At 44.8% G+C, this 25,381-nt stretch overlaps 1 protein-coding gene across 5 annotated transcripts in view; it reads right to left on the minus strand.

Annotated features, from left to right (window-relative positions):
* arhgap24 (Rho GTPase activating protein 24) overlaps window positions 1-25,381 on the minus strand; it is a 573,751-nt gene that overhangs the window by 152,050 nt on the left and 396,320 nt on the right. The gene's annotated exons all lie outside the window — the stretch shown is intronic.

Consider the following 25,381-nt stretch of genomic DNA (forward strand, 5'->3'; position numbering starts at 1 on the left):
ACAAACAGAATTCTATCTAAGACTGTATTTAGAGGCTTTGACAGAGCATCAAGGAAGGAACGATGAGATTTGAACTGGTCAGCATATTTAGTAAATTGATCAATGTTCGAGATTTGTGTTCCAACATGGGTGTTGCGCTTACCTTCTGGAGCCAAGGATAATTCTGCAGAACCTGCAGCCAATATCTCTTATCATTTAAAATTTGTAACAGTTCATATCTTTTTCCATAAATTCAGCATGAACTAGGATTTGCTTTGCTATCATGCATTTAAACATGTAGAAATGTTTTCAGATTTTATAAAAGGCTCATTTTATTTAAAACTGTATTTCTGAAAGCTTCTTTTCATCTGCCATCCAGTGATAGAGAACCCTAGGCTCAAGACTTCAACAGCATACAACTGGAAAGCGATTTTTCCTGCAAAAATTATTATTTGCAACTCATTACACATTGTCTTGGCGCACAATGCACCCTTGACTGATGACAAGTCCATGGTCCTCATGGATAGGATAAAGCCATTCCTTGCACAACCTTTTTTCTGATCAAACTGTACCTCACTCCTAGGATAACTATGTCTTGCAATGCATCTCTGGAATGAAAACCCTGGAAGGGGAGCATTTGATTCATCCTTGGAAATTCCAACCATCATCCCATTAAACCTTCTCTTGGCCCCACAAACTTCTCCCCTGAATTCCCTCTCCACCCACTGACCATCCACCCTCATATCCTGAGACCTACAATGCTGTATCTCGTGATCGTCTCACTCTTTCAGACTCCACTAACCCTTCCAATCACTCTATATATCTCTTCTCATGATCCCCTGATGTCTTAAATCCCTCCCAGCCCCTTCTGATGCCACAGCTGCTGCATTTACAGATTAAGGCTTGACCCAATGAGTCCCTGAGTCCTCTAATGGACCTCCTGGGCTTCAGATCCTAATCTCTAGCTCCTTCTCCTAATCTCTGATCCAGGTCAAAGGAACAGCATCCTCTTTCCAACATTGGCCACTTGTTCCTTGTCATCCATTCCTTGACTCTCTCACTCCCAAAAGCATGAAAATGCCAAGCCTGAAAGAAAGGTGAATGCCATGCTTACCTTATTCAGCCAAGGTATTATGCACAAGACTTAGAATGCCATGTTACAGCTGGACAAAACATTGGTTAGGTTGCTCTTGGAGAATTGTTTGTTGTTCTACTCTACACGCGATGAAAATTACGCGAGTAAATTAGAGAGGATTTCAGAAGAAGGTTGCCTGGATTGCAGGTCTTGTGTTATCGGGGGGATTGGGTAGGCTGGAGCAAAGGAAGCTGAGAGGTGACATGGGGGAATGTACATAAATTTATGAGTGTCACCAATGGGGTATATAGTCAGAGTTTGTTTCTTGTGCTTTGGGATTTCTGAAGGCAAAGGTTGTAAGCTTAAAGTGAGAATGAGTTTAATGGGGATCTGAAGGGTAAATTTTTCTCACTAAGAGTCATTGGTATTTGGAATGAGGTGTCAGAGGAGGTAGTGGAGGAAGAAATAGCAACAATACTTCAGAGGCATCTTGGACGAAGAGGGCAGAGAAGGATTTGGCAAGTGGATTCAGTGTAGACGGGCAAGGCACAAAGGTTGACAATGATGTGATGGGCACACAGGCTATAACTCCATATTTAGTTGAACCTTTCAAGTGCAAACCCACAACCAAACTGGCACACTACTGTAAATTATAGTGAACAATGCTAGCTCTGATTTGAGGCCTTTTTTAAAAGACATATAGCGTGGTTACGGGCTCTTATAACCTCTGTATGTTTTGGAGGGTGGGCGGTAACTGGAGCACCTGGGGTAAACCCATGCAGACACATGGAAAATGTACAAACTCCTTACCAACAGCACCAGGTCGTTGACGCTGCAATAGCATTATGCCAACCATAACACGAACCATGCTGCCTCAACTGGATACCAGTGTGGCAGACATCAAAGTGCTGCACATTGGCCAATATCACCAAAGCTCTATCCAAAATCTATTAGTTGGATCCTTGATGCAGGTAGACCATGCATCTGTCAAAGCTGATGCCTCATTGATTGATGCAAAAAAAAAGCCAAAATCCTTGTAGAACCTAAATAAGAGGGGTGTGAACTGTGCACGTACAGCACATTGGCTTTTAACATCGGCTGGCTACATTCTTTAAAAAGCCTGAAGTTCGGACTGAAGTCTATGTGGCTGTGGAGGCTGTGGGAGTGCTGGAGACAAATCCACGGACACTCCGTATTGCTGATGTGACTCTTATTTGCTTCTCTTTCTCTCACTGTAAGAGGCACCAGGCAATTTCTGTTGATGATGAATCTTAGTCTGCCTTGGGTAAAATTATACCTGTTTTATTACATGAGAGTAAGACAATCTTGAATTTTGAATCTCCAGTCCCTCTATACACTGTGTCACACTCATTCCCTGCTTGTTTTTACTGAAGGTTTTCTCCATTATACTACTCCCTGCATTTTTGTTTCATTTTACACAATCGGTTGTACTGAAGGGCAAGTTGACTTGCCTGGATAGCATACAGACAAAGTTCTTCACTGCACTATTACAATCAACAAACAATTCATGAAATGAGATGGCAGTGCTGCTGCAGCTGCTCAACGTCAGGGCTATCACTGGCACAGGCCTGGCACGAGTGGAGACACATCTTTCAGCACTTATCTACAGGGTCCTACTGCCCAGTTGTCATGACCGACAGCCAGGTATGGATTTAAAGTGTCTGTAGAATGGGGCTGGCAAGATGGCACCAGACATGCTTGCAGCCCAGACCACAAGGGTTGTGGGCTGTCGCAGAGCAGCGGATCAGTGCAGGCCACCTCCAAGTAGGAAAACATCACCCTCCACCAGTCCCTCACCCACTGAGAAGAAGCAGCCTGGGAGAAGGGTAGGAGACCACAGCAGTGAACCAGTAAAGGGCCTCAGCGGCCAAAAGCTTCACTGCAGGCTGCTGGGTACTGGCTCGTGGGAACCAGGTATCAGGACCAGGACTCACGAGGGCACTGAAGGTGAGCAGGGCTCCCAAACACTCTCGGGTGCTGACAGCTTCCTAATCATACCAGGGCTTTGGAGCCAGATACCTTGAGCTTAGGTTCATCAGTGGGGCTACAGCAGGAGGTGGCGGCATCGGAGGAGTTGGCTGGATACACGGATGCATGATATTGCTGATGGGATTCTTTTTTGTTTCTCTTTCTCTTCTTTACAGCAGCACTGGACTAGTGGCAGCTCTTAGCGGCCTTTACTTGGAAAACAAAAGTAAACATACTTTGTGTGTGTAATAATTAAGAAAAGTTGAACTCGCACTCAGTATGGGTCTCACAGTAGGTGGGAAGTTGCATGCACCTCTGATTTCCCCATTACAAGGTAAGGCACAAATGTCAGAGGTAGGTTGACCAATGAGCGTCAGGGAGATACAATTCAGCTCTAGAATATTTGGCTGTGATATTTGGGCCTTTGTTTCCAGAGGAGGGAGCTCTCAGCCTCAAGATTATTCATACAGTCCTGCTGCATCATCAAATGTTTATATGATACTGCAGTCGTGCTAAAGTTTTCTTAATGGACTAATTCTGCTGATGCAGTATTTTTGCTTGCTTTCACTGGAAACTAAATGTGTCTAATATGAGTAAATGCCTATGTGTCCAGCAGACTTGGGAATAATTTCCAAACTCCACTAGCCATCTCCATAATGTTCAAGTTCAAGTTCAGATTGACAGGGTACATGCATCACATCACCTATAAAGCTTTTTTTTCCTGTGGGCCAGGCAGAATTTCTACTCGTCAGTAGGGCAAAGAAGCAGAAGCATTCCACGTTGATTTTTTCTCAATAGTGGGGAGGGTTTTGCCCGTGACGTGTGCTGGGCTGTGTTCGTTACCTTTTGCATGGCTTTCCACTCAGAGGTATCGCTGCCCTCATACCAGGCTGTGATGCAGCTGGTCAACACACTTCTGTCTAAACACCTGCAGATGTTTGCCAAGATTTCCAATGTCGTACCAAAACTCTACAAATTCCTGAGGAAGTGGAGGTGCTGACGTGCTTTCTTCAAAATAACATTCATTTATTGGGTCCAGGAAATGCCCTCCAAAATAGTGACCCCTAGCAATTTAAGTTTAAACACAACTCTTTTCTCATGACCCCCCCCCACCACTTCCCCCTTACAATGATCACTGGATCGAGCACCTCTGGTTTTAACCTTGTAAAGTCTACAATCAGCTCCTTAGTTTTGGTGACATTGAGTGTATGGTTGTTGTTAGTACATCATTCAGCCAAGCTTTCAATCGTCCTCCTGTGTGCTGAATGGATCCATGTTGCCACTCAAACAGGAGCTGATATGCTTCAACGCTGGCCACTCACAACAATTCGTTATTGCTGATGAGAGTGCCACTGGTCGATAGTCATTTATGCAGTTTAGCGTCAATTCTCAAATTGTCTTTGTATCTATTAACTTTTCTGGGAAACAGATTTCTCCGCGTGCCAACCACATAAAACTCCAACCTTCACCACAGTATGCCTGAAACAATGAAGTGAAACACAAAGTCTGCAGACACTATGATCCAACATCCAAAGGACGTAAAGAATATGACTGATGTTCTGGGTCTGAGCCCTTCCTCAAAGTATTCACAGGGCGTACTTGAGGAAGGGGATCAAGTCCAAAAAGTTGGTAATATATCTTTACTTCCTATGGATGCCGAAAGACCAGCTGAGCATCTCTGTGCCTTAAACAATGGTCACTTTAGGCCAAGAGGAACAGCAGTGCTTCCACATTCACTGGACCAGATTGCACTTACTTCTGCTCACTAATGCTCTCCCTACCAATCCTCCTCCCACAGCATATTAGATAGGGTGCAGTAATGCGGCCACGATGTGTATGTGCAATTGAATTGCAGTGGTAAATAGCACAATGCAAATTATGAAAATGTTCTCCAACCAAATGCAATACAAAATGCTATCTCAGCACAACAGCTGCTCCAATAATTTTCTACCCTCTTCAGTCATCTCAGTGACCTTGTTTTTGAAAGCGTCTCTTTATAATATGCTTTGTAGCATTTTGCATCATTCATTAAATCTGCAATTCTGTCCAACTACTGTGTAAACAAGTTTGACCTGAGAACGCACTCCTCCTGGTTGTCTTTAATTAAAATGCAGTCAGCAGCAGGCTGCAGTCCATCCTGTGAAGTGGTTGTAATCAAGGAGGCATATTATCAACTCTTTATTTTCAGTCAGTCCATTAAATAAAATGAACATGCTACATTTATCCAAACAATTAGAGCTGATGCAATTTCTGTTTTTAGTATAATGGGAATGGGGCCCATAAATCTGGAATTGTAATCTGGACAAGGGGAACAAAACTTGTTGGAGTGAAACAACGCTCCCTCCTATGGATCTGAAAGACCAGCTGAGTTCCTCCAGCATCTCTGTGGATACCTTGAGGGTGGGCTCAGGCCAGAAATGCTGGTAATATCTCTTTAATTCTTATGTTCACTGCAAAATCAAATGACTTCCTCCAGCATCTCTCTGTTTGAACTAAACTTGTTACCGCTTGCCCTTCAAAATTTGTCTGCAGAGAATTTGTACATTCTCCCTGTGTCTGTGTGGGTTTTCTTCAGGGCCGGTTAATTGTGCCCCACATTTCAGGTAGGTCGAGGGAAGGGTTCAGAGTCAACATTGGGAGCTCCAGGGTGCAGCTGTAAGCTGACTGTCGAGGGGACGTTTTGGATTTGGGAGATCCAGTCACCGGGCCGATAGCTCCCATTTTCTGACTCCGAACCCTCCTCTCGACCTACATTGGAGCTCCAGATACCCGAGTTCGACTCCAAACCCTCCCCTGTCACCTCGGCCTACTGAACAAGAGGCCGTGTGCGTGTGCATGTGCGGCAGTAGGCTGCGGGGAAGGTTCAGAATCAGTGTCGGGAGCTCCAGTGTGTGCCTGTAGACTGACTGCTGAGGGGAGTCTTATTAAGTCTAAATGTATATTTGACCGTTTGAATAAGTGAGATATTTACATTTATTGCTCCAATAATTCTAACATTGGTTTGAGCAATTTATTAACATTTCATCAAGTTGGTGGGGTCCATGACCATCCCCTTTTTAGAGGATCATAATTCATTAGAAGAGGGACCAAGCAAGATGGTTCAGGGTGTTAGAAACAGAATTACCTTTAAAGAAATTGCTCGAGACAAAAATTGAGAACAAAGAACATTTATTACAACAACAATGCAAAGTTGGGTGCTTCCCCTTACCCTGGGAATACACACACATACTGGGGCTCACCCAACTTTTATACAGTTGATTTCAGTATAGGAATACCCTCCCCCTTACATTCTTCTGCCTCCTGCTGGAGAGGTTTGGCATTAGGCAATCCTGCCTGCCTACGTGCTGTTTCTGTGCACTTGGAGGACCAGGGGGTATCCTGTCGGTGTCCCTTCATGTTATTGTCCTTATTCACACCTTCCTGATTCTCGGAGCTACAGTCTCTTGATATGCAGAGTTCGCTAATCCTGTCTAGGGTTAACTAATTTAATATGTATAACTTTGTAAATCTATGTAAGGTTAACTAATTAGATATGTAGAACTTGGTACTTCTGTCTAGGGCTAGGAGACCCTTATCTCATCCAGACTACCTCAACTTCCTACACTCTATTGTTCCTTACCACTCCTTATCTTATTCATATGGTGGGCTCATTGATCTTGTCACAAAGACTAGAAGATTCTTATCTTAAATGTGCTGACTCTGCTTTCCTGCATCCTAATTCCCAAGCTCATCCTGTTTGTACTGGTTACAGCCATTAACTGATGTATGAATTTTAGTTTCCTTCATGTTCAAAATTTTAGATCAGTTTTCCCATCTCTCACAAGGGTAACTTGTTAAGAATAGCTCAGGACAGGTACTAGCTGGTTTCTAATAGCAGAATAACTATCAATATTCATAGATGAGAAAAATGAAAATGTATAAATTCTTAAAAGAAATCAACTCAGCAATTACTCATGTTATTTTTTTTGTCATTATATTAATTGATTTTTTTTTTCATCCTAGTTTTCAAAGTTTCATAAAACATGAGAACTTCAAAAAGCAGACTGACTGAAAAGCATTCTTGAATTTCAATGTGTAAAGCCATATTGAAATTATATAGCTACATTTTGCTCAGGGTTCTCTATCAATGTATTGCAAGTTCTCATAGTCGTTATTGTGTAATGTGGAGATACTATCCTTCCAGGCAGTTCTTCCAGAGACATATAATCACCTTTCTAATTGCTATAGTTGATGCTGTTTCACAGTGGTGCAATGAAAAGAGCTACTACCTCACAACTCCAGCGATCTGGCTTCTGCCCTGAACTCTGGCCCTGTCTGGGTGTCGTTTTCACATCCTCCCTGTGACCATGTGAGCTTCCTCCCTCTGGATGCTTCACTTTCCTCTTGCATCTCAAAGATGTGGCCAGGTAGGTTATTGCCTATTGCTGTAGTGTGTAAGTGAGTTGTAGAATCTGGAGGGAAATTATAGAAATGTGAGAAAATAAAAAATGAATAGCATTGATTTGTAAAAATGGCTAAGGGAAAGTCAGAGCAAACTTGATGGGCCAAAGGGGCATTTTCTTGCTGTATCATTCTTGTGGACACTGGAAGGTATATGGACTTAAAAGTGCGTGAAGTAAAAGGTTTTAATGTTGTGTTGCCCTTGGTGGAGGTATGCATTCTACCACGTGCCCTTTAGTTCAAAATGATTTGTGTGCCAAAATATTTTCTTTTGTATTTTGAGAAAGATAATCAAAGATTGATGTATTACTTATTCCTTCAATTTAAAATAAATTTAGCATTTTCAAGTTTTGTGCTTTTCATTTTTTCCACAAAATATCTGTTTTTGAAAATTGAAGTTGGCAATTTTTTTGGGGGGGAGGGGGTGGTGCATGTAGTTGGCCTTGTCTAGGGTGCAAAATAGTCTGGCACCAGTCCCTGGTTTACCCTAGGTGCTCTGGTTTCCTCCCGCCATCCAAAACATTTGGGGTCTGTAATTTATCTTCAGCAAAATTGGGTGGCACGGGTTGAAATGGCCGGAATCGCTTTCTACCATGCTGTAAATAAAAATAATTTTTTTTAAAAAGTACATTTACATTTTAAAAATGGTATCGACTTCAGCAAATAATCCAGGTCAAACTCTGCGATACTGAGAGTTCTGAGTTGTTGTAAGTGCTTTTTTTGGAAATGATATTAAATTGAAGTCTTGATTGTCGACTGAAGAGTCACTTCTCAGAGAGCAATCTGTTTTCCAAACATCATTTGTTCAGGGAGAAAAACGATATTTTGGTTGGCCTTCTTATTCGCCGCGAATCGAATCATCCTGTGCTCAAAACTGCTGCTGTGTTCACCTACAAATGCCTGAAAAGAATACTTAATTGGAATGGATGCCTTCTGGCACATGCTGTGAATGTCATTGGATGCTGAAGAAATGCAGGGTCTTTCTTTAAATTGTGATTTATATAAAGTGAACTGGATGAACCCTGACATGAGAAATGTGAGCCGATTAACTTGTGAGATTTCATCAAAAAGTGAATTAATTACAATTTCTGTTCATTATGAAATTACAATTGATTATTTGTCAGAAGATAGGTTACCACAAAAAAGGGCAGCACCAGTCTGGAATTTGGCTTTGACTTCACAGACAAGCAGGGAATCACATGCAGAAGCTTCTAAAGCATGCAAAACCTCCATAGCATTCTTAATCTACACAATGAAAAAGATAAAAATCAATCTGCATCAAAGAGAAAACAGGTCATATTTTCACTTTAATTGTCTGCATTCAAATTTAGGGATACAGCATGCTTACAGGCCATTCCAGCCCATGAGCCCCGCACTGCCAAATACACCAATTACCCTACGACTCTCCTACATTTTCGAAGGGTGAGAGGAAACAGGAGCACCTGGAGGAGGAAATCCATGCTGACATCAGCAAACATACAAACCCCTGACAGACAGCACCGTATCTGAACCGGGTCACTGGTCCTGTAATAACGTTGCACTAACAGCTATACTAATTGTACCACTCATCTCTGTTTAGCAGGTTCAGGACGGTTTGCATCAAAGTAAGCTCCCAAAACATGGCTGACGTTTTAATCCACACTGTGCACTCACATGTGAATGTTTGGGCTGAATGCACAATCCCAGCAGAAATGTGGATTAGGAGTACATGTAACAAAGCAAATAACAATGAGGAAAACCCACTACTGTTATGCTTGCAATATTTTCATAGCTTCATTGTTTTGTTTTTATCAATATGCTGTCAGTCTTTCTTTTGACAAGAAGGCCAGTTAATGCTTAACCTAGGTCAAACTCTCAGTAGGATTGTCTTATCTAAGGATACAATGGTATAATGGCTAATATAAAGTTCAAGTTCAGAGCTAAATTTATTGTCAGAGAATATACATGGCATCACATACAACCCTGAAATTCTTTTTCCTGTGGAACAGGCAGAATTTCTACTCATCAGTAGTGCAAAAAAACTGAAGTCAAGAAAAGATACACCTTCCATTTGATGGCATATAAGACCCCCTTTGACCTAAAGAATCGATCCAACCCCCCCCCCCCCCAATCTTATTTGCGAAGGTGACATTTTGGTGCAGCCACCTTGCGTTGCACACTGAAATGCAAACATGGTGGAAGCTTTTATCCGCAATATGGCGACAGGAGTAAAGCACTCAAGCTACTCACCCAGCTTCAAGAAGCCCACGGAGGAGCTGTGGCTGTCCAGGAAGTGGGCCCGCAGCTTCGTAGACCACTTTCCCTTGGGTAGTTCATGCTTTCTAGAACTGCTGTTGCTGCTCACCTCCCCCTGGTGAGAAGACCGGCCATGGCAGCCTCCACCAGCAGTGCAAAGGCCGTGTTTGTAGTACATGCTGATGGTACAATCGATTGCATGCTTTGAGGGGAGCGCTGGGCCTGGATGATGGCTCCATGCTGAGCCTTTGTTCAATGAGCATGGTCCCACTGAGCAAATTGAATGAGGCGTGGAGGCAGGTGGCAGCTTGATAGTGTCTGATAGTGGTGGGGTAGCAGCTGTTCCTGAACCTGGTGGTACATGTCTTGTGGCACCTATACCTCTTTCCTGATGGCAGCAGTAGGAACAGAGCATGCCCTGGGTGGTGTGGATCTTTGATGATTGCTGCTGCTCTCTGACAGCAGCGTTCCATGTAGATTTTCTCAAGGGTGGGGAGAGTTTTGTCTGTGATGTACTGGGCTGTATTCATTACCTTTTTCAGGGCTTTGAACTCAGAGGTATTGGTGCCTCCATACCAGATCGTGATACAGCGGTCAGCACACTTTCCACTGCACATCTGTGGGAAATTTATCTCATTCTGAACCTCATCAAACTCCTGCGGAAATCGAGGCGCTAATGTGCTTCATTCATGATGACATGAGTGCATTGGGCCCTCGTGACTCCCAGGAATTTAAATTTGGTCACCCTCTCCATCCCTCATTCCCCCAATGACCCAGAGTAGTTACAGTATTCTATTACACAGGCAGCATAGTAGTGCAGCCTCACAATGCCAGAGGCCTGGGATCAATCCTGACTTTGGGTCAAATCCGTGTGGAGTTTACATGTTCTCTCTATGACCACATGGTAGATTGATTGGTGACGGAAAACTCCCCCTAGTGTTGAGTGATCGATTCTGCGGAGAGATGATGAAAATGCACAGGGAATAAAAATAGATTGTTCATGGTTGGCACAGGCTCAGTGGGCAGCCTATTTTCTAAATAGGATTAAAAATTCCCAGATGCAAAGGGACCTTGGGGTCCTTGTACAGGATAGCCTGAAGGTAAACTTGCATGCTGAGTCAGTGGTGAAGAAGGTAAATGCAACACTGGCATTCATTTCAAGAGGAATAGAATATAAGAACAGGGATGTGGAGTGGAAGCTTTATAAGGCACCGGTGAAACCTCAGTTGGAAGATTGTGAGAAGTTTTGGACTGCTCATTTAAGAAAAATGAGGACGTGCTGACATTGGAGAGGAGGACCACAAGGATATTTCCGGGAATGAGCACGTTATCATATGAGGAGTGTTTGACAGCTCTTGGCCTGTACTTGTTGGAATTTAAGAGAATGAGAGGGGGAAATCTCAATGAAACATTTTGAATGTTGAAAAGCCTGGACAGAGTAGATGTAGAAAGGTTGTTTCACATGGCTGGACAGTCTAGAATAAGATGGCACAACTTCAGGATTGAAGCGTGTCCACTTAGCACAGAGATACAGAGGAATTACTTCAGCCAGAGAGCAGTAAATCTTTGGAATTTGTTGCCACAGACAGTTGTTGAGGCCAAATCATTGGGTGTATTTAGGCAGATATTTATAGTTATGGGGAGAAAGGTGGGCAGTGAGGCTGAGCGGTAAAAATGAATCAACTGATGATTCAATGGTGGGGCAGACTCAATAAGTTGAATAGCCTATTTCTGCACCTATCTTATGGTCTTTCTTCTTAATGAATGACATAACCTGCCACAAAACCAAATCCAGTACAGTAGTAGAAGGCAAAGCTTTACTCCCAGAAACACTCAATGTTTTTACACATGATTTGACCAAAGTAACAATGAACGACCGCCCCTCCACTCCCCCAAGGCATCAGGTCCAGATGGAGTACTTGGCCAAGTATCCAACTGTTTCAAACAGTCTTCAATTATTTGGTGTCCAGGAAGAGCATATTAATCTGCCTTAATGACTATCGACCAGTAGCACTTATATCAGCAATGATGAAGTGCTTTGAAAGGCTGGTTTTGAACCATATCAGCTCCTGCCTGAGCGGCGTCCTGCATACACTCCAGTTCACCTATTGTAACAACATGTCTACAGCAGATGCCATCTCACTGGCTCTACACAGAGTCCAGAAAAACCTGGACAGCATGGATGCATTCACCAGGTTGCTCTTCATTGACAACAGTTTGGCATTTAACATTATCATCCCTTTAAAACTGGTTAGCAAACTTCAAGTCCTGAGACTCAATACTCAACTGTATAATTGGATCATGAATTTCCTCACCTCCAGACTCCAATCAGTGAGGATTGGTAAGAACATCTCCACCACAATCTCCATCAGTACCAGAGCAGCATTCTTAGCCCCTTGCTCTGCTCACTTTACACATATGACTGTGTGGCTCAGTAATGACAATAACACCATCTACAAATTTTCTGATGAGATCACGATAGTGGGTTGTATAAAAAGGGGCAATGAATCAGCATACAGGAGGGAGATTGAAAACTTGACTGAATGATGCACCAGCAACAACCTTGCACTCAGTGTCATCAAAACTAAGGAGCTAATTGTTGACTTCAGCAAGGGAAAACCAGAGGTCTACAATCCAGTGATCATTGGGGGATCAGAGGTGGAGAGGGTGAGCAAATTTTCATGGGAGTGACTATCTCGGAGAGTCTTTCCAGCACCCAACACACTAATGACGTCATGAAGAAAGCATGTCAGCGCCTCCACTTCCTCGGGAGTTTGCGGAGGTTTGTTATGACACCAGAAACCCTGGCAAATTTCTACAGGTGTGTGGTGGAAAGTGTGCTGACCAGAAGCATAATGATCTGGTATGGGGACAGCAATATCCCTGAGCTTAAAGCCCTCCAAAAGGTAGTGAACATAGCCCAGGACATCACAGGCAAAACCTTCCCCACTATCAAGAACATCTACAGGGAACACTGCTGTCAGACAGCAGCAGCAATCATCAAGGGTTCACACCACCCAGCACATGCTCTGTTCTCGCCACAAGACCACACCACCAGGTTCAGGAACAGCTGTTATCCCTCCACCATCAGAGTCCTCAACAACAAACTCAGGCTCATTTAAGGACTTACTTGTGCAATTTACTGATTTTTTATTTCGCTCTGTATTGCAGTTTTTTTATATATTCATTGTATTCTTACAGTTGTTTATTTCTTTACATGTATATGCTGTGTACAGCTTTTGTTTTGAATTACAGATAAATGGTAATTCTGTCTCGCCCACAGGAAAACGAATCTCAGGGTTACATGTAATGTCATGTATGTACTCGGACAATAAATCTGAAATCAGAATGGTTCTCCATAAATCACTGTCACCAACATCTCATCTTACTCGACTTCACTTGTAATTCCAGAACTATTATGTGGCTGGTTTGTTCACCACAAATAAGACATTAGCCCTCTTCTCAGAGGGAAGCAGAATGGGAGGAAATCTCCATTGTGCTGTGTTTGGTAAATACAAAAGAAACTGGGCCCGAAATAGGCCCATAAAAATCTGGACTAATGACAGAAGACCTGTGAAAGACAAGACAACACAAAACACAGCACCCATACATACAAACAAAGATATGCAACATGAGCAAGAGAAGGACTCTCGTCCCCTAGAGCCTGTACTATATTTTATTGAGATCACAGCTGATCTGATCTCCACTCTGCTGTCACCAACTTAAAACTCATTGGTACAGGGAGATCAACTTTTCATCCTGATTGCCATCAAGGGTGATGTGAAGCTGCCTTCCTGGTCTGTGGCATGAAGTAGGATTAAGGATCTATCACACTGAGTCCTCAAGCCTGGGCAGGGTGGGGGGGGGGGGAACGTATTTTCAAGTGAGGATGTTCTGTGGGAGTTTACATTGTAGGTATTGCAGAATCCACAGACAATATTGCTGGATAACATATTTCTCTGTGACGAGGAGGAAGCAGCGAGTTGCTGCCATTTATTTCTTATATGGCACAAGCTGCAAAAGTATCAATGTTGCAGAGAACGGTTAGGGTTCACAGTGGAAGGCTCTGTTTATTGTCACATAACAATACATTAGAAATGTAATCTTTCTTTGGCTTGGCTTCGCGGACGAAGATTTATGGAGGGGGTAAAAAGTCCACGTCAGCTGCAGGCTCGTTTGTGGCTGACAAGTCCGATGCGGGACAGGCAGACACGGTTGCAGCGGCTGCAGGGGAAAATTGGTGGGTTGGGGTTGGGTGTTGGGTTTTTCCTCCTTTGCCTTTTGTCAGTGAGGTGGGCTCTGCGGTCTTCTTCAAAGGAGGTTGATGCCCGCCGAACTGTGAGGCGCCAAGATGCGTTATCAGCCCACTGGCGGTGTAATATACATTATATAATCACCCTCTGTCTGCTGAACAAAGAATCTCCATGAGCATTGCCGGCACCCCTAACAATAAGAGAAAGAGCAGCAAAAGAGGTGTCAACTCTCAAGACAAGAATAAACTTCAGAGGGCTGTTAACTTGGCCTGCGACCTCACAGGGTGCCAGACTTTACTCCATCAAGGACATCTACATGAGTCAGTCTTAAAAAAGCAGCCTCTATCCTCATAGACCCCCACCATCCAGGCCATACTCTCTTTACTCTGCTTCAGGAGCCTAAAGGCGAGCACTCGGTAGCACAGTGACAGCTTCTTCCCCACTGCCATCTTTTCTTTCTTTGGCTTGGCTTCGCGGACGAAGATTTATGGAGGGGGTAAAAGTCCACGACAGCTGCAGGCTCGATTGTGGCTGACAAGTCAATTGCGGGACAGGCAGACACGATTGCAGCGGTTGCAGGGGAAAATTGGTTGGTTGGGGTTGGGTGTTGGGTTTTTCCTCCTTTGCCTTTTGTCAGTGAGGTGGGCTCTGCGGTCTTCTTCAAAGGAGGTTGCTGCCCGCCAAACTTCCTGAATAATCAACGAACCAAAGACACTGCCTTACTTTTCATAGATGACTTTTTAAAATATATATTATTATAAGATGGTTCATAATATGAACGTTTGCACTGTGAAGCTGCCTCAAAACACTGAATTTTGTGACTTGTTCATGACAATAAATTCTGATTCTGAATCACTGAGTGTCTCTGTGGATTCGCCTCCAGGTGCTCCCTCATCCTCTGCTGCTGCACTGTCTCCTGTTCAAACCATTGGCAACCCAAACCTCTGACGTGATCAGGAAGCTTTCAATTCCCCAGAGCCTTCGTGAGCCCTCTTTGCCCTCAGCATGGTCTCAAATCTGGTTCCAAAGTTTTGTTCTCAAGAGCCCGTCTCCAGCAGCCCACAGCCTGTATGAGTCCCCGACCACAAGCTGCCAAGCATCCGCAACCTGTGTGGGTCCTTCAGTCACTGAGCCCCCTCTGGTCCATTGCTGTGCTCATTTTCCTGTAGGATTGTCTCCATTGCTTCTCAATGGGCGGGGGGGGGGTGTTCTCCCCATCTCTGGTGCCCTGTTCATCTGGTCAGCTACTCCCCCCAGAGTCTGCAACCTCTCGTGGAGGATCATTGGGTGGCAATTCTCTGCACTGCATGAAGTAAAGCTTGTTCATTTTCCTTGGACCTACATTTCGAGACGCACATCAGTTTATTTGCATATTCATAGATCTTCGATTTCAACTTTAACAAAAACCTTAATAAAAACAGAGGGACTACCTTGTCAGTCTTATTCCCTCACTGTTGCATAAACAGCTTCTGATGAGTACTTGTATCTGCACTAATTAAATAAGGAACTTCCTGGCCTTTACCAGAAGTGACAATCCTTAGAATCTTGCTGACAGGTGAAATCGATGAAAATAAGAATGTTTAATATCAGGGAGAAATGAACGTATCATCTGATTGATACATTGCAAATCGCAATTCTAGCATAATGATAAATCTAACTTCAAATAGTGGCAAGGCCTTGTTATTTCTTGGTGTGGAATACCTCTGTATGAGAGCCTTAAGTACAGCCAACAGGTATAGAAGGCAGATAGCCTGGCAGTATATCCCTTCATCACCACTTTTCATTTTCATGCTTCACCTTTTCTTCCTTCTCACTGACTATTATGTTATTGAGCAAGAGTTACGTCCTCAAAATAGCTCGATTACCTGGAATGTAATCAGTAAGAATGAACTATGGAGGGCACTACTGAGTGTATCTGAGCACTCTGGAAAAAAACATAGAAACATAGAAGATAGGAGCAGGAGTAGGTCATTCGACCCTTCGAGCCTGCTCCGCCATTCAACAAGATCATGGCTGATCTTAGTACCCCGTCCCCGCCTTCTCTCCGTAACCTTTATAGTGAAGAAATATATCTAATTCCCTCTTAAATATATTTAATGAACCTGCCTCTGCTGCCCTCTGTGGCAATGAATTCCACAGATTCACCACCCTCTGGGTCAAGAAATTCCTCCTCATTTCGGTCTTAAATGGTTTGCCTATTATCCTCAAACCATGGCCCCAGGTTCTGGATTTTCCCATCATTGGAAACATCCCATCTGCATCCATTCTGTCCAGTCCTGCCAGAATTTTATAGGTCTCTGAGATCCCCTCTCAATCTTCTAAACTCCAGCGAGTACAATTCCAATTTGCGCAATCTGTCCTCATAAGTCATTCCTGCCATTCCAGGTATCAGCCTGGTGAATCGCCTCTGCACTCCCTCCATTGCAAGAACATCCTTCCTTAGATAAGGTGACCAAAACTGCACACAAACCTCCTTGGGAGGTAATTTGTATCCTCTCTTGTAAAAACAGAACTAAAGTAAGAATTTAATTGGTCTGCCATTTCCTTATTCCCCATTATATATTCCCCTGATTCCAACTGCAAGGGACCTACTCTGGATTTCACCAATCTTTTCCTCTTGACATATTTATAAAAGCTTTTGCAGTCAATTTTTATATTTGCCGTAAGCTTACTTTCATAATTTATTTTTGCTCTCTTGATTAATCCCTTTGTCCTCCTTTGGTGCATCTTGAATTGCTCCCAGTCTTCGGTTGTGGTACTTTTTTTGGCCAATTGATATGCTCTCTCTTTGGACCTAATGCTGTCTCTAATCATACTTTGAGGACATGAACACCAACCTTCAGAGTGTTTCAGACTGATTGCATAATTGTCCTCTTCAACAGGATGATAAACGCTAATGATAATTTATTGACATATAAATATAATTTATATATGCAGTGAAGTTCATGCTTGCTGCAGCTACACAGGTGCATAAAACACTCCCAATAAACAAGTATACATTAAATTAACACAATACTCCACAAGAGTAAAACATAAAAGGAGAGAAAGATAAATATTCATAGTGCAGTAGTACAAAAGAAAGTGTAGTTTCAATAGTACTCATAGATCTATTATTTAATAGCCCTAATTGGCTATTAACTAATCATCCCTGAACCCTTGGGAAGCCAATAATCTTATCAGATCTGCATGCCCACATTGTAAGGAAACAATAAATTTCCCTGCCCTTGAGCAGGAAGAAACAGTGATGCCTTGAAGTCAGCAATGAAGTGCAAGTAAACGGTGGCATGGAAATTACTTATGTAATTTAATTTAATTTTAAATCTAAGATTCAAGATTCAAAGTATTAAAAACAGTCTTGTATTACATGAAATTGCTTTTTGCCTAATGCAAGGCAGGCGGATTCACCACCGGCAGGAATTGCCTAAGTGCCTCTTACAGTCTTAGAGTCAGACTTAAAGTCAGAGAGAGAGAGAAGCAAAAGAGAGTTCCCCAGAGTCACTGAGTGTCCATAGATTCACTTCCAGCGCTTCTGCAGCTTCCACAGCCACACAGAGTCAAGTCCAAACCACCGGCAAACCGAGCTTCAGATCCGAACCTCCGACATGGCCAGGAACCCTTGAACACCTTCGGCACCTCCTCGCATCCCGATTCCGATTCCTGGTACCCTTTCAGGTACTTCGAGACATTCTCCAGCAGTCCGCAGTCTGGTGTGAGTTTCCCAATAGTGGTCTCCTGCAGCCCACAGCTTCCATGGGTTTCTCGCCTTGAGTCGCCAGCAGCCCACCGCATGCGCTGGTCCCTCAGCCGCAGACCCCCCTCACTGGTCTGCTGCCATGGTCACCATCCCCACGGGTTGTTTTCCACGCTTTTCCCTCTCATAGGGTGTGAGATCTTCCCGTTCTCTGGTGCCCTGCTCTATTCCTCCACTTCCCTGGAGTCTGCAGCCCTTCATGACTGCAGCTGATTAATAGGCACTGCCATCTTGGGTGCAGACCTGCAATCACGGTATTTCAACTGAAATCACCGTCTGATCCCCCAACGGGCTGTTCAAAGCCTGTGTGGAGCCAACGGCAGTCGACTGGGCAGCTGGACCCCGCGGGAGCGGTGTATCTTCGCTCCCTTGCTCCCCATGGGTCTGCACCAATGGCAGCACTGTCGCTATAGCGACTCCAGCAGGGCCATCATCTTATTGACATACAGCTTGGTAACAGGCTCTTCTGGCCCACAAGCCCATGCTGACCAAATACACCAATCTGTCTTTGAAGGGTGGGAGAAAACTGGAGCGCCCACTAAGAAACTCACTCTGACGTGGAGAGAACGTACAAACTTCTGACAGACAGTGTCAGATTTGAACCCAGATTGCTGTCGCTGTAATAGCATTGCACTAACTGCTGCACTAACCATTCCACCCGAATTGATAGCTTAAGTCACTGATTCTCATTAGAATTTCTTTGGGTTCATCAAGTTATAAATAAAAAACACTGAAGACTACTTCATGGTCATTTGAAAATCTGTCAATGAATCCACTGATCCTAATTGCTCCACCTTACTGTGAATTCAGGAATAAATCTATCAGAAATTGTATACACAGGTGGTATTTGTTATATTGAAAGCATTCTGATTTTGTTTAACTTTTACAGCACGCCAGAAGACGATTCTAGCCATTTAAAGCCGTGCCACCTAATTACACCCTAACTAATCTATAACCCATATGTTTTAGATGGTGAGAGGAAACCCGAGCAGACACAGGGAGAACAGACAGACCCATTACAGACAGCGATGAATTCCACCTGTGTCGTTGGTATTGTTACAAGGCCGCCCCACAAAATTAAAGTTGGTCTCCAAAATAGCAAGGAACACTAAATGTAGGAATGGACTGCATTCCAAACCCTTCTGGTGGCTGATGTCACTGGATCACATCCATTGCGTTTCACTGAGGAAATTAAACAATCCATAGGGATTGTTTAATTATTCCCAGAACTACTTCCTCACTTAACAGTAATTTTCAATTATAAAGCTGTTAATTAAATAGATAAAAGTGCATTAATTAGAACATTGAAGTCCCAAATACCATCATATGATTTGTATGGGTGGTACTGTGGAGTAATAATTAACCTGGGGTGTAAAATTTATTTTTATTCCTTCTAAGATATTGACTAATACAAGAACTAAATTCCTTTATAACTAACAACAATCAATTAATTAGTTAAATTCATTCATGGATCAGCAATAGTTATTACATATACATCAAAGAGACCAAAAATGTGTTAACCAATGCAATAAAAATTTTGCAGAGAATTAAATATTCATAATTGTCATCTATTAGCAATGATAATGTGTGTTGAGCACTGATTTACAATTGTTTAATCGACTTCTGTGTATTATGTGTCCTAATGATTTTGTGATATTTTATTTGAATGGAAGGCAGAGATGATTTTTTTTTTTACTTGAACTTTTTTAACATTTTAAAATTTTTTGCTACAACTTTTCAGCAAAACCCAGGAATGAGATGCAGGAAAGGATGTCGTTAAATGAATGACTTATTTGCTATTAATTTTACATAGTTGTCGTGGGACACAGTTTCAACCATTTCTGCTGAGCTTGCTGTCTCATGCCACTTCATCAGCATTCCCAGTTATGACTGCAAACTGATCTTCAGTCCAATACAGGGGTAACATCAAAGAGATTACTAGTTCTTATGGTAAAGTAGACTGAAACCTCACCTGTCAAATCTATTAACCATCATCTTGAAAGACTAATGTTTCAAGAATGACCCATTGTTTTTACTTTTCATTTAAAATGATCCAATGACCCCACTGAAACTCATGGGAAACTGTGAGAAAATGGTTTGTGATGATTATATTATTCCTTAATGACTTGTTTATCAAATACTTTTTTGAATGTGCTTCACTGTGCTTAACATTGTCACTCCCTGCTTACAATAAAATCTCTTTGCATCTCATTGTACGATGGTGAATATATATTTCTGTATATCTGTTCAAAATAAAAGCAACAAGAGATCAGTTGAAAAGTTGCAGCCCATCTGAAGAAATACTTTCTTGAGACCATTGCTGCATCTCCACTGACAATTGCAACACCTCAATTATCCACTTGTCAGTATTTTGTGATGGCACTGGATTGTCATTGATATTTGAATGACCTCCAAAAACAACCCCATCACTGACGAGGTCACAATGTTGTGAATGAAAACTGTTATACTTGCTACAATTTTTGCAGAACTTGGCCAACGGGGAGAATTTGATTGTCAGAACATTAACTTTTAAGGCCGAACATGCCAGGCTGTTTATGAACCTCCTGATATAATACAACCACTCTAGATAAAAAATATAAAAGGTGATTTTTGAGGGCGCTGCCAGCAAAACATGGATGTCTCGTCAAGACCATCTTGATAAATCCAATCGCGGCAGATTTTTCAACTCTGAGGGAACACAAAACGGCTATTGACAAACACTCTCCAATTTCTATTTCTACTAATGTATAGGAAAGTAAAATTGGGCTAAATGTTGAGCAACTACTCCAGTTACAAGCTTCTCCCAATTTTGCATGTTTTGCCTTGGTGGTAACAGTCTGCATTATTGTAACATCACATTGTTTTGTACTAACCGCAAGTGTGAATATTTATCTATCCTTTTATACTACTTTGGTCATTTAATTTTACTCATTGTTAGTGTACTTCAGGCACCTGCATAGCCTTCGCAAGCAAGAATTTCAGTGCATCTGTGCATGTACTTGCATATGTGACAATAAACTCTTTTCTCATCTGCATCATCAACAAATTACCTCACCTGATCGATGAAATATCAGACTGAGACACATATTTCATAGAAGAAAATAAAATTGAATGGCACTGACACCAGGAAAACATTGCAAAACAACCAAAATATAGTTTAACAATACACTATTTATTTGCTTCAATCTTTGGTTTCATCTCCCTGGATTTGATCAGACCTCACTTGAGCCACTCTCTCATAGCTTATTAACATAACTAAATTTCAGAATGACATTATGACCCAATATATTAATTCAGAAGATAGAATTGTGTTGTTACATCATCAATCTCAATGAAATGAGCTCAGGTCAATTTTTACATTTAATTTCAATTAATTCTTTCTTTGTCTCATTATCTCTCACAATGCACCTTTTTGAGGAGAAGCAGAGGTGATGACCCTACAGGACAGTGAGCATGGTGGCGAACCAGAGAGGGGATCAGCAGCTGAGGGTCATTTGACTTGCAGTCATCGATCTGCATGGTCTGTGGGCTACTGGACACTGGCTCATGGAAACCAGGTATCAGAGCCGGTATTCAAGACGGTGCCTGAGGGCAAGAGGGCTCCGAAAGGGCCTCGGGCACTGAAGGCTTCCTGATCATGTCAGAGGTTTGGATCTGGAGCTCAGGTTGCTGAAGGATCAAACAGAAGTCCGTGTGGCTTTAGGAACGCTGGAGGTGAATCCATGGACACTCAGTGACATTGAAGAGACATTCTTTTGCTTCTCTTTCTCTCGTGCTGTAAGGGGCAATGGGCAACATGAATAGAGACTGCCTTACGGCAGGCAGAAGGCAATTTCATGTAATATTAAATGTCCTGCACTATTACATGGAATCTTGAACTTTCTTGAATCGATGCACTTTGTGTCAGTATTCTGAAGTATTGCAGTCAGTAAATTGAATATATAATCAAAGGAAGGAAATTACACTGTCACACATGAAGTTCACCAAGGTAGTATTAATATTTACTGTGACAATAACTCAATGGAATTAAAGAAGCAGTCACCAAAACAACAGATTTTGGATTAATGAGGAGTAAATATTTAAAGTTGTCATTTTATTGTCCAGGCAATACAAACAGGGGAGTTAAGACGACACTGCTGCTGTAACATTGAGACCTGAGAAGAGCCTTTCTCTACTGCTCTGTGAGGTCTTACTGACCAAATGTCCACCTGATAGATCCTAGGATAGGTTTAACTGTTCAGGTTTCACTGCCGAACGACTGACGAACTGCTTGTACAAACCCTCTGTGGCTCTAGTATTTAGTAAACAATATTTATATATATGTATATGCATATGTATTAATTGTCTTGTTTGTGCGTATGCGTGTTTGCATGTTTTAGCACCAGGGACTGGAGAATGCTGTTCTGTCGGATTGGAACTTGAAAATGAACTTGGACAGCTGAATGGGGCTGGGGGTGATTTTTGCATTGAAGATCCTCGGAGGTCCGTGTCCAAGTTGACCGGGCCCATGTTCATCAGCCAGATATCAAGGGTCACAAGTGTAGATGATGCAGTGGATCAGAGCAGGGAACACTATCCCACCACCACCCCCGCGACACCACCCCCCCCGCGACACCACCCCCCCCGCGACACCACCCCCCCCGCGACACCACCCCCCCCGCGACACCACCCCCCCCGCGACACCACCCCCCCCGCGACACCACCCCCCCCGCGACACCACCCCCCCGCGACACCACCCCCCCCGCGACACCACCCCCCCCGCGACACCACCCCCCCCGCGACACCACCCCCCCCGCGACACCACCCCCCCCGCGACACCACCCCCCCCGCGACACCACCCCCCCGCGACACCACCCCCCCCGCGACACCACCCCCCCCGCGACACCACCCCCCCGCGACACCACCCCCCCGCGACACCACCCCCCCGCGACACCACCCCCCCCGCGACACCACCCCCCCGCGACACCACCCCCCCCCGCGACACCACCCCCCCCGCGACACCACCCCCCCCGCGACACCACCCCCCCCGCGACACCACCCCCCCCGCGACACCACCCCCCCCGCGACACCACCCCCCCCGCGACACCACCCCCCCCGCGACACCACCCCCCCCGCGACACCACCCCCCCCGCGACACCACCCCCCGCGACACCACCCCCCCCGCGACACCACCCCCCGCGACACCACCCCCCGCGACACCACCCCCCCCGCGACACCACCCCCCGCGACACCACCCCCCCCGCGACACCACCCCCCCGCGACACCACCCCCCCGCGACACCACCCCCCCCGCGACACCACCCCCCCGCGACACCACACCCCGCGACACCACCCCCCCGCGACACCACCCCCCCGCGACACCACCCCCCCGCGACACCACCCCCCCGCGACACCACCCCCCCGCGACACCACCCCCCCGCGACACCACCCCCCCGCGACACCACCCCCCCGCGACACCACCCCCCCGCGACACCACCCCCCCGCGACACCACCCCCCCGCGACACCACCCCCCCGCGACACCACCCCCCCGCGACACCACCCCCCCCGCGACACCACCCCCCCCGCGACACCACCCCCCCCGCGACACCACCCCCCCGCGACACCACCCCCCCCGCGACACCACCCCCCCGCGACACCACCCCCCCGCGACACCACCCCCCCGCGACACCACCCCCCCGCGACACCACCCCCCCGCGACACCACCCCCCCGCGACACCACCCCCCGCGACACCACCCCCCCGCGACACCACCCCCCCGCGACACCACCCCCCCGCGACACCACCCCCCCGCGACACCACCCCCCCGCGACACCACCCCCCCGCGACACCACCCCCCCGCGACACCACCCCCCCCCCGCGACACCCTCCCCCCCGCGACACCCCCCCCCCGCGACCCCCCCCCCCGCGACACCCCCCCCCCCGCGACACCCCCCCCCCACGACCCTCTCACCCTGGCTGACAGAAGAAACTCTGAAAAGAATCTGATAAAGAAAGGAAACCACAGTAGTAGCCAGCTCAGAAGGGACAATGTGATGTTGAGACTTTACAAGGCCCTGGCGAGGCCTCACTTGAAGTACAGGGTATAGTTTTGGGCTACTTATTTAAGAATTGATGTGCTGGCATTGGAGAGGGTTTAGAAGAGGTTTAAATGAATAATTCCTGAAGTGGAGGGATTAGAAAATGAGGAACATTTGATTGTCCAGGCCTTACAACATTTGAAATGCAACTGAGTCAATGTGGAAAAGTTGTTTCATGTGGTAGGGGAGTCTAGGACAAGGGGTTAAAGGGCGCCAATTTAAAACAGATACAGAGGAATTTATTTAGTCAGAGAATGGAGAACTTCTGGAATTTGCTACACAGGCATTTGTGGAGGCCAAGTTATTGGGTGCATTTAAGGCAGAGATTGATAGGTTTATGAATAATCAGGAAATCAAAGGTTATGGGGAGGAGGCAGGGAAGTGGGGCTGGGTGTGAGAATGGATCAGCACATAATGGAATGGTGAAGCAGACTTGACAGGCCGAATGACCTACTGCTCCTATCTCTTATGGTCTTGTCTAAGTTGTTCCGAGGAGGCTTCTGTCAGTCCTATCACATTATTGTATGGAATTCTCACTGCAAGAGGTGGTTGCTATGGTATTCTCTGGGTCAGACACCAGCTCGGGCTGGGCAGCAAGTTCCTACTTTTGAAGTAGGAAGCAATCCAGCATTCATGGCAGTGCAAAGGCAAGCAGATATCCCAAAAGATCTTGAGTACCAACATTTTCCCAAAGCTTAGAGGATTGAGAACCAGGACTTGAGGAAATGGATTCATTGGCCATTGGCAATGGATGTAAAGGGGATACCAGAGGCAGTGGTGACATCCACAACCACTTTGTAACTGGAAGGACTCTCCCTTCCGCTTCTCTTTCTTCTTGATAATGACACTGAATTAGTTGGAGAGGGTTCAGAGGAGGTTCACAGGACGATTCTGGGAAGGAGGAGAGTTTGATGGCCAGTACTTATTGGAATTTAGGAGAATGAGGAGGATCTCACTGAAACACTTTGAATACTGGAAGGCATGGTTGTTGTTTCTCATGGTGGGAGAGTCTAGATCAACAGGGCACAACTTCAGGATTGATGGGCGTCCACTTAGAACAGAGATGTATGTGTAGGATTTTTTCTGCCGGAGGTTAGAAAACATGTGGAATCTATTGCCACAGACAGTTGTGGAGGCTAGGTCTTTGGGTGTATCTAAGTGGTCCTTGATTAGCCACCAGGGCATGAAAAGTTATGAAGAGAAGGTCGGACAGTGGGGCTGATTGGGAAAATGAGTAAATGGCAGGGCAGACTCGATGGACTTAATAGACTAGTTTTGCTCTTATGGTGACTCTTTGTTTGCCTATTTGGAAAGCTATTTGTGTATTTTGTACACTAGACCATAAAACCAGTCTACTGAGGGCAGCATGGTTAGAGTAGCAGTTAGTCCAAAGCTGATACAGCACCAGCAATCAGAATCCCACGCTGTCTGTAAATTTGTACATTCTCCCCATGTCTGCGTGGGTTTTCTCTGGGAGTTCAGATTTCTTCCCCCCATTCAAAATATACCAGGGGTGTAAGTTAATTGGTTATAATTAGCCTGGACAGGCTTGTTGGACGAAATGGTCTATGACGATGGTGTAT

This window comes from Narcine bancroftii, chromosome 3 (assembly GCF_036971445.1).
Source record: "Narcine bancroftii isolate sNarBan1 chromosome 3, sNarBan1.hap1, whole genome shotgun sequence".
In the NCBI taxonomy this organism is placed as follows: Eukaryota; Metazoa; Chordata; class Chondrichthyes; order Torpediniformes; family Narcinidae; genus Narcine; species Narcine bancroftii.